The 15,162-nt window shown below is 34.8% G+C and overlaps 1 long non-coding RNA gene across 1 annotated transcript; it reads right to left on the bottom strand.

The window, feature by feature from the left end:
* Positions 1-10,111: 10,111 nt before the first annotated feature.
* On the bottom strand, positions 10,112-14,862 carry LOC145162802 (uncharacterized). Its single transcript, XR_013739344.1, has 3 exons — positions 14,624-14,862; positions 14,349-14,518; positions 10,112-10,304 (listed from the first exon to the last, which is right to left on the bottom strand). It is a non-coding gene; the product is annotated as an uncharacterized LOC145162802 (long non-coding RNA).
* Positions 14,863-15,162: the final 300 nt, after the last annotated feature.

Here is a 15,162-nt window from a genome sequence, read left to right as displayed (position 1 = left end):
AAGCATGGTTCTTGTTTCTTCGCAGAGAGACCGGTTCCTCCTTTAGACAACACCATTTTGTTGAGTTGTGTAAGGAGAGGAAAATTTATGTGAAATTCCTTTGTCAGTTAAGAACGAATTAAGAACCTTGTTCTTGAACTCTGAGTCATTATCACTCTAGATCTTACGAACCATTTTCTTCAAACTCACTTCAATGTGCTTGATAAAGTCAATCATTGCTTGAGCTGTTTCTGACTTCAGTCGTAGAAAATACACCCAAGTAAACCTGAAAAATCATCAATAATAACCAAGATGTACCTCTTTTTGTTGCTCTGATACCAAATGTAATTGTTATATGATCGAGTATGAAAACAGAAATCAGAGTAATGAATGAATTATGAACACATGGTGTAAATATGATCTGGTTGGCTCAATTATGCTCTCGAAGAATATAAAGAAAAATAGAGTAAAGTGTCCAGACTCACGAAAGTTACTCTAACTCTAGTATCCATTCCCTATTTATAACGAATACAAAAGCATACAAAAAATACATCAGCTACTAAGCATTACAGTTTCAAAACAAACAATGCCCCTATGCAAAATACATAAACTGACTTTCGAAACTAAGATAGACTCAGAAAGACTTCAACATCTCACAACTACATTCGAACTCAACATGTATATTAATAATTTTACTTTACGATACAATTATATGAGTATTGGAAATAAAAATTATGTAACATATATATATATATATATATATATATATATATATATATATATATATATATATATGTATATATATATATATATAAATACTTTAAGATCCAACCCCAATACATCCGTACCACTAACCTACCCATCTCTAACCGGCCCATACAGCTAACTCATACCTCCAACCCCAATTCACCCGTACCACTAACCTACCCAGCTCTAAACGGACCGCATAGCTAACTCATACATCCGACCCCAATTCACCCAAACCACTAACCTACCCAACTCTAACCGGCCCATACAGCTAACTCATACATCCAACCCTAATTCACCCGTACCACTAACTTACCAGCTCTAACCCATATAACTAACTCATACATCCAACCCTAATTTACCCATGACACTAACCTACCCAACTATAAACCGGCTCATATAGCTAACTCATACATCCAACACCAATTCACCCGTACCACTAACCTACCCAACTCCAAACGGCCCATACAACTACTAATACATCCAACCCCAATTCACCTGTACCACTAACCGGCCCATACAGCTAACTCATACATCCAACCCCAATTCACCCGTACCATTAACCTACCCAGCTCCAAACGGCCTATAAAGCTAATTCATACATCCAACCCCAATTCACCCGTACCACTAACCTACCAAGCTCTAACCCATACAACTTAATCATACATATTACCCCAATTCACATTTGCCACTAACCTACCCAGCTCTAACCTCCCCATACAGCTAACTCATACATCCAACCTCAATTCACCCGTAACACTAACCTACCCAGCTCTAAGTAGCCCATACAGCTAACTCATACATCCAACCCCAATTCACCCGTACCACTAACCTACCTAGATCTAACTGACCCATACAGCTAATTCATACATCCAAACCTAATTCACATGTACCACTAAACTACCAGCTCTAACCCATACAGCCAACTCATACATCCAACCCTAATTCACCTGTTCCCCTAACCTACCAAGCTCTAAGCAACTCATACACCTAACTCATACATCCAACCCTAATTCACCTGTACCACTAACCTAGCCAGCTCCAAACAACCCATACAGCTAACTCATACATCCAACCCCAGTTCACGCGTACCACTAACCTACCCAGGTCTAACCCATACAACTAACTCATATATCCAACCCCAATTTACTCGTGTGACTAAGCTACCCACCTCTAAACGGCCCATATAACTAACTTTTACATCCAAACCTAATTCACCCGTACCACTAACCTAGCAGCTCTAATCCACCCAACTAACTCATACATCCAACCCCAATTCACCTATGCCACTAACCTACGCAACTCTTACCGGCCCATACAGCTAAATCATACATCCAACCCCAATTCACCCGTACCACTAACCAACCCAGCTCTAACCGGCCCATACAGCTAACTTATACATCCAACCCTAATTCACCCGTACCACTAACCTACCCAACTCTAACCCATTCAGCTAACTCATACATCCAACCCTAATTCACCCGCACCTCTAACATACCCATCTTTAATCGGCCCATACAACCCATATTTGATCTTAACTTTATTAGTATACAAATTTAATCTCAAAATTACTAGTTAATTTGTAATTCTATTTTTTAATAAACCCCATACGTAGATATATATTAATATATAAATTAGAAAAAATAAATTTTAATTTATATGATTACATAAAAAACATAAACACTAATGAATATGTTACTTACTTAATACTATATTAATATATTATACATATATATATATATATATATATATATATATATATATATATATATATAGTCATCATGATCGTCGGCGGTCCAACTACTCCTCCTCTGCAGTTAGTTGAAACTGAATGATGACATTATGTGTCGATGTCTCTTCAGTTGCGATTCATCATCCTTATAAACCCTCCGACGATTTGAAAATGTTCATTCTCACACTTGGAAGACACAAACCTTCATCACCAACCGACAATCATTTAAAAAGAAAAAATTTCTTGATCGATCAATGACAGGACAGACGACCACCGATGCATGGGCGAAGAAAAGGTTTCAACTGTGGAGCATTACAAAGGAACCTCCGGCCACCACTCCAATGGTGCAATATGGGAAAGGTAACGATAACATAATAACGATTAGATTGGTTCTTAGAGGAAATTTTACCGATTTTCCAGGTAAATCCTATGCAAAAACATAAGTAGTATATATTACTTGGGTCAACATCGAGTTGCTAGACATGGAGGTTCTAGGAAGATTTTCTAAAAGTTTGGGTTATGATTCTTTTGATTACTTGTTTTATATGCCAATTGAATAGCATCAGGGGTTGACCATGACCCCTATTATAGACGAGAATGTGTTGGGAAATTTCAAAATGATGGCTAGGGCACAAAAATTTCATGAAATTGAACACCTGTATGTAGAGCACAAGATTAAAACTGTGCCAATGAATTTCCCCCACTACTTGATGTACTCACCATCGAAGAGGATAGAAAAGCCTATCCATCTCTTGGTCATAGAAGACCCAAGAGAAACAGTTGATGATGGAATTGCATATATCAAGCAGATGCTGAACATGACAATTCCAAGAGAAAAGATCTAAGATGTGATAGACATGGCTAAAGAGAATGTCATTGCATGGCAAATGTTGTAGTGTAGGCAAGTTTAATATGTTTTAGTTAAGTTAGCTTAATCGTTGTTAATATGACATTTATGCTATGAAAATATGGATGTAACACAACATCCAATATTATAGTTATTTTGAAACTCCTTTTTTATTAAGGTAATATAATAGCAATGTACTTTGGTTTTAATTCACAAATTGTCAATATTTAATTATGGCATTGTACTTTGTAGTTTACTATTTTTTGGTTCTTTCTTCTTGTTATGGTATTACTATAACAATCAGTAGTTAGCAACTTCTTTATATGTTAAGCCCCAAAAATTAGTGGTTAAAAGCAATACTTTATGTTAGTGATATTATTTCCCTAGTAATGTTTTATAATATTAATGTACTATGTTGTCTCACCATTTCATCCATGATCTGCAGTTGTAGTTGGTTTAAACACATGATCATAAAGAACTGATGCGCAGTGGAGTCTATAATAAGGGTTACTATAGTAAAGTGAACAGTTTTGAATATGGAATTGTACTTTGAATTTGACCATTTACCTCTTTAATTTTTATGTTAAGTAATTGTCAATAGAAAGCTAAAAAAAATATTAGTTAAACAGTTTAAGATAGAAGGCAAACAGGGGTATTTTGTCTTTTTTGTTTTATATTTTCAAACAAAGAGATTAATTAAACATTTTAAGATAGAGGGAAAGCATGGTTATAATTGTCTTTTTTTTCAAGTTAGGAGATTAAGCAAAACTGTTAAAGAAAAATTTTTGACAGTGAGTGTAATCAGGGGTAGTTTTTTTCTTTTCTGTTTTTTATTTCCAAACAAAGACATTAATTAAACATTTTAAGATAGAGGACAAGCAGGGGTATAATTGTCTTTTGTAAGTCATGAGATTAAGTAAACAGATTAAAGAAAATCTTTGACAGTAAGTGTAATCAGGGATATTTTTGTCTTTTCTGTTTTTTATTTCCAAACAAAGACATTAATTAAACATTTTAAGGTAGAGGACAAGCAGGGGTATAATTGTCTTTTTTTTCAAGTCAGGAGATTAAGTAAATAGGTTAAAGAAAAATCTTTGAAAATGAGTGTAATCAGGGGTATTTTTGTGTTTTCTGTTTTTTATTTCCAAACAAATACATTAAATAAAGATTTTAAGATAGAGGACAAGCAGGGATATAATTGTCTTTTTTTTCAATTCAGGAGATTAAGTAAACATGTTAAAGAAAATTTTTTGACAATGAGTGTAATCAGGGGTATTTTTTTCTTTTTTGTTTTTTATTTCCAAATATAATATGCAATAAGTATTTATAGTTTCCTTTTATCATATCCAAATATACTATGTAATAAAACGCAGCCTAGTTGGTCAATGTAGATGGATTTACCGCATATTTATTCTGGAAGATTGTAGGTTCGAACCCCACTTACAATAATTTTTTTATTATATAAATTACATGTTTGTTAACTCTATCACACACTAGATAATATCATTAAGTAATTTCCTCATCATCAATACATCATTTCCTTTTTTTCGATATATCGTTGGTGATCGATACCAATATGAGTATTCATTCAATATAAATTTTCATTGAAGCATTCTATGGTCACTACAAACTTGTTGCTAATACATAATAACTTCTATACAGGACATTGATATGGGTACGCATACATCACATTTGTATAAGTTCTTCAACGACATAAAAAATAACACTTAATATAATAATTTTTGATATTTGGTTTGATAATGAATTTAATTAGTATGCATATTTGCTATAATCTACATTTAACGTTGAATTGGTTTCCATGAATTGGATTTATATATTATATTATGTTATTCCGTTATGTACACCATCTGTTTGATAAAAAAAACGTCAATGAACAGCTGATCTTAATTAATAAATTCATGTATGATTATTGTAGCATCAAAATGGACAAGTCTTGGATAAGATCATATAGAAACACAAAGACTTATATAAAAGGTGTTGCAAAATTTTTGAAATATGTAGTACGCAATTACAAGATATTTAGGAATATCGATCCTTTAGATACCAAAACAAAGATAAAAATTCCAAGTCCATGTATAAAGTGTGTAAACCATATATGTCGTTCAGTTGATGTGGTAGATGCTCACCTATTCAGTAATGGAATTGATCAAACCTACACGAACTGGACTAAACATGGAGAAAAAGAGGAACCACCAAGTAATTATGTTTACACATAGGATTTTTCCATGGAAACATCATACGGTGTTGAATCCACAGACTTCACAATAGAAATGCCAACAGATGTTGTAGAAACAGTGGAGATGGTTGAAGCTACAGGAGATGATTTCATTGGGGACCCCTGAATAGTTTAGAGAACTGATAGATGATGCTGAGAAGCCCCTATATAAAGGATGTCCTAACTTTAAAAAGTTATCTGCAATCATAAAACTACTTAACTTAAAGAGTAAGTATAGAGTATGAGATAGGTGCTTTACATAATTATTCGTGTTGATCAAAAATATGTTACCAGAAGGAAAAGAAATGTACAGCAGTACATATGAGGCCAAGAAAGCATTCAAAGCAATGGGTTCAGGGTATACAAAGATGCATGCATTTTTCAACAACTTTATATTTTACAAGAACGAATACGAAGACACCACAGTATGTCCCACTTGTGGTAAATCAAGATGGAAGATGGATGAAGAAAAAAATAAAATTTACAAGAATATTCCAGCAAAAGTGTTATGGTACTTTCCAATAATTCCATGAATGAAACAACTATTTCATTCAAAGACTGCTGCAAAAGATTTAACATGGCATGTAACTGAAAGAAAGGTGGAAATCGGTGTTTTACGTCACCCAACAGATTCACCAGCATGGGCTGCTATAGATGAAAAAATTCCTGACTTTGATAGCGAACAAAAAAATTTACGGCTAGGCATTTCGGCTGACGGGGTGGATGTGAATAGAGGAAATAGGAATCATAGTGTATGGACTATTTTAATTGTCATTTACAAGCTTCCACCATGGTTATGTATGTAGATAAAGTTTATCATGCTTTCGTTATTGATATCGGGAACACCAGGAAACGATATTGATGTGTTCCTTGTACCTTTGGTTGATGATCTACATATATTATTTGATAATGGAGTCGGAACATATGATGCATATGCACAAGAAAGGTTTAATCTACGTGTTGTTGTGTTATGGACGATTAATGATTACCCTACTCTTGGTACATTATCTGGTTGTCCTTACAGCGCGTTCAAAGGATGTGTTGTGTGTGGCGAACAAACACACTGTATTAGACTCCCTCAATCAAATAAGCAAATTTATGTTGGTCACAGACGATATCTACTGTATGACCACCCGTTCAGAAGACAAAAGAGGGCGTTCAATGGAGAACAAGAGTTCTTACCATCACCAATACCTATGACTGGGAGGAAATATATAACAAGGTTAAATTTATAATTAATAAATGGGAAAAAGTATCTAAGGGCAATGGATCATAATTCCATAAAGCTTCTGCTAGAAGAGGTGGGAATATACCAAAAAAGAGAAAATCAAAGCAAGTGGGTAGTTTAGATGTTAGCCAACAACATACCACATACTAGAAGAAATTTAATATATGGTATAGACGGCTGAGGTATTGGCAACACAATTTGATTCCACGTTGTTTAGATTTTATGCAAATTAAAAAGAATGTGGGAGAGAGTCTAGTCGGAAAAATGTTGAACATTATGGGGAAGACGAAAGATGTTTATAAAGCTTGATTGAATTTGGTGTATTATGCGTTAAAACCAGATTGGCATCCTAAGAAAGACGGGAACAACACCACACTCCCCCCAGCAGGTTGCACATTGATGAAAGAGGAAAAAGACAAGTTCTTAGAAACTTTTTACCACTTAAGGGTTCTACAAGGGTATTGTTAAAATTTTTCTAGTTTGGTGAGTTTGAAGGATAGGAAGCTGATCGGAATCAAGTCGCATGACTATCACATGCTCATGCAACAATTTTTGCCCACATCAATTTGGTCTATTATGCATCCACTCACCAATGCTGTTATTACTAGGTTTTGTTTCTTTTTCAAAACAATATGTAGCAAAGAAATCAAAGTGAATGAGCTCGATAAGTTGCAAGAAGAGTTATGTGTGACCTTATGCCTTCTTGAGAAACAATTTCCACCATCATTTTTTGATGTGATGATTCACTTAACCATACACCTTACTAGAGAAGTAAAATTATGTGGTCCAATATTCTTTAGATGGATGTACCCGTTCGAGAGGTATAAGAAGGTTATTAAGGGTCACGTGCGAAACAAAAATAGACTAGAAGGTTTCATTGCTGAAGAGAATGTTGCATAAGAGACGATTGAGGTTTTTAGTAAATTCATAAAAAACAAGGATATTGTTGGTCTTCCACCCGAGAAGCATAACACAAGTAGTTGAATTCAAAGAGGTGAAGATACGGATGACACTCCTCTATCAGCTGCTAAACCAGTAGACGTTTCTCCACCACTCTTCAGCAAAGCATATTTCTTTGTATTGCAAAATACATCTGAAGTACTCCCATATATTAAGTAAGTTTTTTACATGTATGTAATTTTTTTGTTATTGCACACTATTGTGTTCTTTTCATAATAACATTTACATATGTACAATCGACACATGGATTTCTTGCGACACAAACATCCGACTAAAAGAAAAGCACAGCTAGAGAAACAGCATAGTGATATGTTTGGTCATTGGGTACGACAGGAGGTATTTTATTGTCATATATATTGTTTTTTTCATTCAATTTATTGGGGATGAGCATAACCGGTCGTAAGTAACACCCTAACACATTGAGTGGTTGTTATAGCAATGTACTATGACATGTACTTTCCAATACACTCTTGCTAATCATTATGTATTTTTTTATATCTTAAATTCATATTCTAATACTATTCACGTAGAGAGGGAGTTAGGGGTCTGCAAAGAAAGTGTAACAGAGACAATGAGATGGATTTCACATGGACCAAACAAAAATATTATTAAATACGATGTATATGCTATCAATGGTTTTAGTTTTTGTATAAATTCCCGTAAAGGAAATTTTTACCAAGACAGTGGGGTTAGTGTCATTGTAACTGGGACACACATTAGTAAAGAAGTTGTAACGTATATCAAAAACACTTATTATGGTGTTTTACAAGAGATATGGGTACTTGATTATCATTTTAAACAAATTCTAATTTTCATGTGTGATTGGGTTGACAATAAACATGGGATCAAGAAGGATCGACTAGGGTACACACTAGTTGAGCAAAATAGATTAGGCCATAAAGATGATCCCTTCATATTAGCTTCACAAGCACGACATGTATTTTATGTGAGAGAACCACTCGATCAAAAAATGTCTATTATCATCAACACACCTCCCAAAAATTACAGAGATGTATGTGGAGGTCGATGAAGAATTTAGTGTTGTAGTTTCTCCTTATATTGATAATATACTGCCATGTGTTGACCCACTTGAGTTTCAGAAGGAAAATGATTACTTTCGGACTGACTGTCAGGGTATTGTTATACGGACGGTATGTGTTTGTTAATCATATCCTAATACTTACATATATTTCATATGAAACTTTAATATGCCATGCTTTTAATTTGTAGCAATATTATTATTCCATCTTTTAACATATTATAATATTTACTTTTGTTTGTAGAAGGTAAAGGCCAAACCTGGATCCTAGTGTTTTGTCGTGAAAGGATTCTAAGTAGTATCATATTTGAAGATAATTTCAACCCACAAACATATAACCTCTTCACCATTATGGTTATTTTAAGGTATTTTGTTACTCATTATGGTTATTTATGGTAAAGATAAATCATTTCATTGTAGGTCTTGACAGATGATGCGATACTTTGTTGTTCACTCTCGAGTGTTCAAAAAAGGATAGTTACTTCCATAAAAGATAAGAAAATGTTGCTTGGAAATTTGTTTGGACGTTTGTGTCAGTATGCATGCTAGTAACTACTCCGTATGGTGTTTCGGCCCCAAATTGACAATATTACCCTTATTATATTTCTTAGTTTAAAAAATTGGTAGTTAGATATAATTATAAGATTTTAGTATATGCTAATATCCTTTTAATTGTATTGTTTCTGCACAATGCTGCCAATTCATATTTAATACAATTTATCTATTTAGTCATTCAAATTTTCATTGTTTTTTTGAATTGTGTGATCAGAAGTGGAAAAGGGGCATTTTAAAGTTGAATGCTATTGTTGGTATTCTCTATGGGGAGTTGTTTTGGTTTGGATTTTTAGCTCTAAAATGAAATATAATAAGAAAACTGGGACTGTTTTACTACAAAAGGGCAATATGGTCTTTTACATTTTTTGGGGTTCAAGATGCAGAAATTGGTACAGACCGTAGTAACAATTTACGTCCCCTTCTAGAGGGTATTTTGGTCGACTTAAAGGAGCCCTTCAGATGCAACTTTAATCATTTATTTTGTACATGTTGGCATCACTCCAACTATCATATGACCAAAATAGGTCCCAAAAGTCAAATTGATTTATAACCAAAAATCATTTGATGTAGGTAATTCCATTAGTCATAAAAGGACAATTATTACATTTTTTTTATTTTGCAAAAACTATCCCAAACTCTAATAATAAGTTATGCGGTTGGGTTTGAGTCAATGGCTCTATATACGTCACATGTTTGACTATTCAACAAAGGGTATTTTGATGAAGACTATTCTTTAAATTTATACACAAACTAGTACAAAAGGAATGACCATTACTGTAACAACCCAATTTTTCAAAAGAAAATTTTCATTTTTAATAAGTCAAATATTTTCCACAAACCATAAGATCCCCAAATACAATTGTTTCCCATTTAATAACAATAATAGTTTTATTCCAAAACATCAGAGTGTCCCACAAATGCCTGAGAGAGAGTGCACGCCGCACCATCAATCCTTGCCTTTGCCCTTGGACTCAGATGTACCTGAAACAAATCCATAAATTGTAAGCTAATGCTTAGCGAGTCCCCCAGAGCATACCCCACACACAATCTACATAACGCAAATCATATTAGCTATAAAAGCTACGTATATCACATAAGCCATGCATACTAACATATAAGGATGTCGTGGGCTCCCCCCATGATCTTATACCTACATGTCATGGGCTCCCACCATGATCTTTACCTAGGAATGCCACGGGCTCCCCCGCATGGTCTTATATCCAACTGCCACGGGCTCCCCCCGAGGTCTTCAATGCAATAGCATAATAATCAACTAGCATATTATATATCTCAGAAGTATCTATCATACTACATAACTCATACATAAACATATAAGGATGTCATGGACTCCCTCCAGGGTCTTACTCCAATGTGTCATGGGCTCCCCCACATGGTCTTATCTCCAACTGCAACGGGCTCCCCCCCCCCCCCGAGGTCTTCCATGCAAATATCATATAATCACTAGCATACCACTTAGCATATAGCTAACTATCACACAACGTATCTCTAGTACAGCTAGTGTACCACATATCATAAAATATGTCGGTCTTGGTGTCGTAGACCCATTGGTATGGTGAGAAGACTTACCTCTCGAATATTGAACTAACAAGCTAAAATCAAATATATCCCACCTACTGCTCCAACTTAACTTCCTATCATCATCATGTGATTAACTTGTCACGACCAAAGGGCCTTTGGCCTAGCGGTAAGGAGTGGCTCTCTCAAATGAGAGGTCATGGGTTCAAGTTTCTTAGGAGACATAGGTGGTATTTAGGAGTAGATTAGTTAGTTTTCTGTTTCAAAAAAAAAGATTAACTTGTCACGATCTCGGAATACCATAAATACCCTCAAAGTCAACCCTGGTCAAAGTCAAGGTCAACAGTAAAGGTCAACAGTCCATGTTGACCTCAACTCGTCGAGTGCATCCAGCAACTCGTCGAGTTAGCTGTATGACTTGTTAACTCGCCAAGTTACCTTTGTAACTCGTCGAATTCCTACCGAGTCCATTCCACTGAATCCCGCATCAACTCGCCGAGTCACCGTAATGACTCGTCGAGTTCATCAAATGTCCAGAAAACTAAATTCCGTTCAGACCAAAACCCTAATCCTTCATTGCAATCATTCAGAAACTCAGAAACGGACAAACCCTACCCCGACTCGTCGAGTCAGCTAAGGGACTCGATGAGTTCCTTCAGTCCCTTTCATGTTCAGCCATTTTAGTGGGATCTAAGGTCCCAAACTTCAGATCCAACCTTCCCTAGTGCAGATACCACGTAAAGTTGCAAACTTTACGTGCATGAAAGAACCTCCAAGCCTATAACATCAAAACTAAGCTTCCTACAAGGTTTTATTCCATGGAAAGGGGCTAAAATATGTAAAGTGAGCAACTTTATGTCATTGGAGACCTAGAGAGGTCCAGATCTGGAACCATATCCTTATGATAAGTCCAGATCCGAGTTTGACTCCATTTTGCACCAAAAATGGCCATTTACTTCCAAGAAAAGGGATCTAAGCAACTAGAGATCAAGGTAATGACTTTATACCTCAAGATGATGGCCAATACAAAGTAGATGTCGGGGCTACTACTTTTCTCCTTACTCCTTCTTCTTCAAGCTCTAAAATCCTTCACAAATACACCAAAGTTGCTCACAAAAGCTCTTTCTCTCACTCGAGAGGGTGCAAGGTCAAACTAGGGTTTTCTCTGGCTAATAGGGTGATAAGGGAGGCCACAAGAGGCGGATTATGCTCTTTAAATAGGGGGCAAACCATAAAAATTAGGGTTTCTCTCTACAGCGCCTACTCGTCGAGTCGGGGCCTTCCGACTCGTCGAGTAGAATCCAAATCATGCGTCCTCATAATAGCCATTACTCGACGAGTTGGAGCACCCCAACTCACCGAGTCCATGCACGAAACCCTAAAACTTAGATAAATTAAATAATACCTGGAACAGGTGTTACAATTACATAATTATAGTCACACATTCAATGACTATACTATAATTATACTGATTAGACATTATTTTTCTTATAACTAGATTTACTTATATACACACATAATAAATGTAAGCATAACCAAATGCAACTTACACTCATAATATTTGTTTTTTCTTCATAAACAATTCATCATATTTTGTCACACATAATAAAAGGCACATAACTATAAACCACTAAAATTAACTTGTTTTCTTGCTTTTACTTATTCACCGCTAAACGCCACCCTATGGACACACAAATATTTAATGTGGCCATATGTATCTCCTGTTAGCTACATTGGATTTCATGTGTCAAAATAGCACCATGATACAGAAACATATGCAATTGCCTCATGTCACCAGATATCTATGTATTGTCTCTTATATAAAAAGTATCATAATGTTAATCTATAAATGTGGCTGGTAGTGAAATATGGCCATAGTCTTCGAGTGTCGCTAATAATTGTCACTTTTGGTATAATTAAGTGTGGTTAACGTTTTGATTATCTATACAGTGGACACACAAACTAATGTAAATGTATCCAAAAACAGTCTCTAAATTTTTTAGTGACCTTTTTAATAAAAAGTGTGACAGACCATTTTTCAGAAAGTGTCACCGTATGTCATTTTTGTACTAGTGATTAATAGCATGGAAATGTTAGTTAGATCTCGGTGGGATAGCATTTCACGAGTGTATTCCAAATATCGGTTTCAATTAGCATTCAGGAATTTGAAACCAAGATTATCGCCGATACCAGCCGATATTTCACCAATATCACATTACTGATAACTCAGTTCTTCCTGCTATATATATATATATATATATATATATATATATATATATATATATATATATATATATATATATATATATATATATATATATATATATATATATAAACCGCTATTCCACCACGAGAACCGCTATTTTAAATTACGACAAGTGACCACTATAAGATTTTGGGCGACGATAATTGTATAGGATATGAGTATTATATCTATTATGGTGTTTTTAAAACATTTTGGAAGTTGTTCATGGGTTCAAGGAAAGAGCAAGTTTCTTGAACTTTTAATATGTTGAACCTCGATATTACTGGCTACGATTCCCAAGCCGAAGCAATATATTGTGACATGTATTCTGGTCAACACAAATAGTGAGGATGAAGGTTTATACAAGTCATTTTTAAAAGGCAATGTTTTTTTTGTAGTATTTTACTTATATTTATGATATAATTATTGGGTTGTCTCACCCTCACATCATTTTTGAAACACTTTTCTTAATTTGTTTTTCCAAACATTACATTCTCTACTTTCCGCATAACTTTTTTGAAAAGAAGTTTTAAATTGGTCAAATATTTCACATGTATGAAGGATGTTTCAATTTAGTATTAGAGCATAGGGTTAAGTAAAGTAGGTTCCTGGAGTAGTGATTAGTCTTAAATCATAACACATAAATACAAGTAGAAAATGGTGGTTTAGTCCTAAGATGTGCCTAGGATAAGGTGTTAGGTTTTCCGTGTATTTAGTTATGAATGTTTTATTATTATTGTATAACTAACATGTAGAATTCCTTATAATGGTAAACATGCGAAACAATCGTGCTCCATTTTTGGAAGTGTGTCAGATGGGGTTGTGAGAACATCCAATCGACATTCACTATGCAGCAAGTTCCAAGATATGTCGGAATTGATGGTGAAAAAATAGAAAGAAGAGTGTATGACTACTTTCCATTACATGTTCGATAAACAAGATGAGAAACAAAAAAAAAAGATTTAAAGAATTTGGTATGCTGAAACATGATCCAAGAGTGTATTGACACTAGTAGTGAACGAATTAGAAATATTCCTACAATTAATTAGAAAATGAACCACCACCCAAGCCTTATCAATATAAGGAAGATGTGGTAAAGAAGGGTTTCACATATTAAGATTTTAATGGGTTCCAACCACTAAGAATCAATTCTTGTTTTGCATAACTGGATCAACATAATCAAGACAACTTTCAGCCCATGTCAGTGTTGTGTTGACCAAAATACATGAGTTTCAGTTACTAACCTTCTAGATCATGTGTTATGGTTGTGGATTGACTTGAATCAAACATTGCGTCAATATGTACTTCATATGCTACCTTGGGAGGAGTTTCTTAAGAAACTTAAGGAGCAATTTTTCACGACGGAAGGAATCCGCCAACTCGAGAAATACTTCCTTGGATTAAAGAAAGGAACCTGAAATTTACCAAATATATCATGAGGTTGATAAAGATGATGAGCTTTTCTAGGAGGCGCGCACTATATGAGCCAACCAAAGTGAGAAAATCACCAATTGCTTACCTTGGAATTATATGATGACTAAGGGTTTTTCGCATAGCATGTATGATGCGATTAGAAAGGCTAGGAAGTTCAAAAATACGTAGGAAGAACACGATATAGAGAAAGACGCACTCAAGTTAACAAAATAACAATTGAAGGTGGTTCGGGACGAAAAAAAACAACTTTGATGATAAAAAGAGAACGAGTGAAGAAAGAGGCACAGTTTGGCATGGACAATCCCTCCCTAAAGAAGAACTTACTTTCCATATGTCTGGTCAAAAGTGGCATTATGCAAATATGTGTCCCAAAGGAGTGAAATGTTTAGCCTAAAATGAATCTGGACATTTTTTAGATTGAAATGAATTTGGACATGTTTCGGCCATGTGTTCGAAGGGGACAATGAGGTTAATACTAGACCTAAGAAGAACGACCTTCCCTAAGCAAAATTCCATGCATTTCCAATCATTTATATGGAAGAAAATGAGGTTGTTGATGTATGTGAGTAAGCAGAAAATAGAGAAACAAGAATGTAACATCGTGTTATTTAAGTATGGAAAATT

Source organism: Lactuca virosa, chromosome 3 (genome assembly GCF_052849685.1).
Source record: "Lactuca virosa cultivar CGN04683 chromosome 3, Lactuca_virosa_CGN04683_v6, whole genome shotgun sequence".
Lineage (NCBI taxonomy): Eukaryota > Viridiplantae > Streptophyta > Magnoliopsida > Asterales > Asteraceae > Lactuca > Lactuca virosa.
Note: the sequence above shows the minus strand (reverse complement) of the source record. Positions and strands in the feature narration are given on the sequence as shown.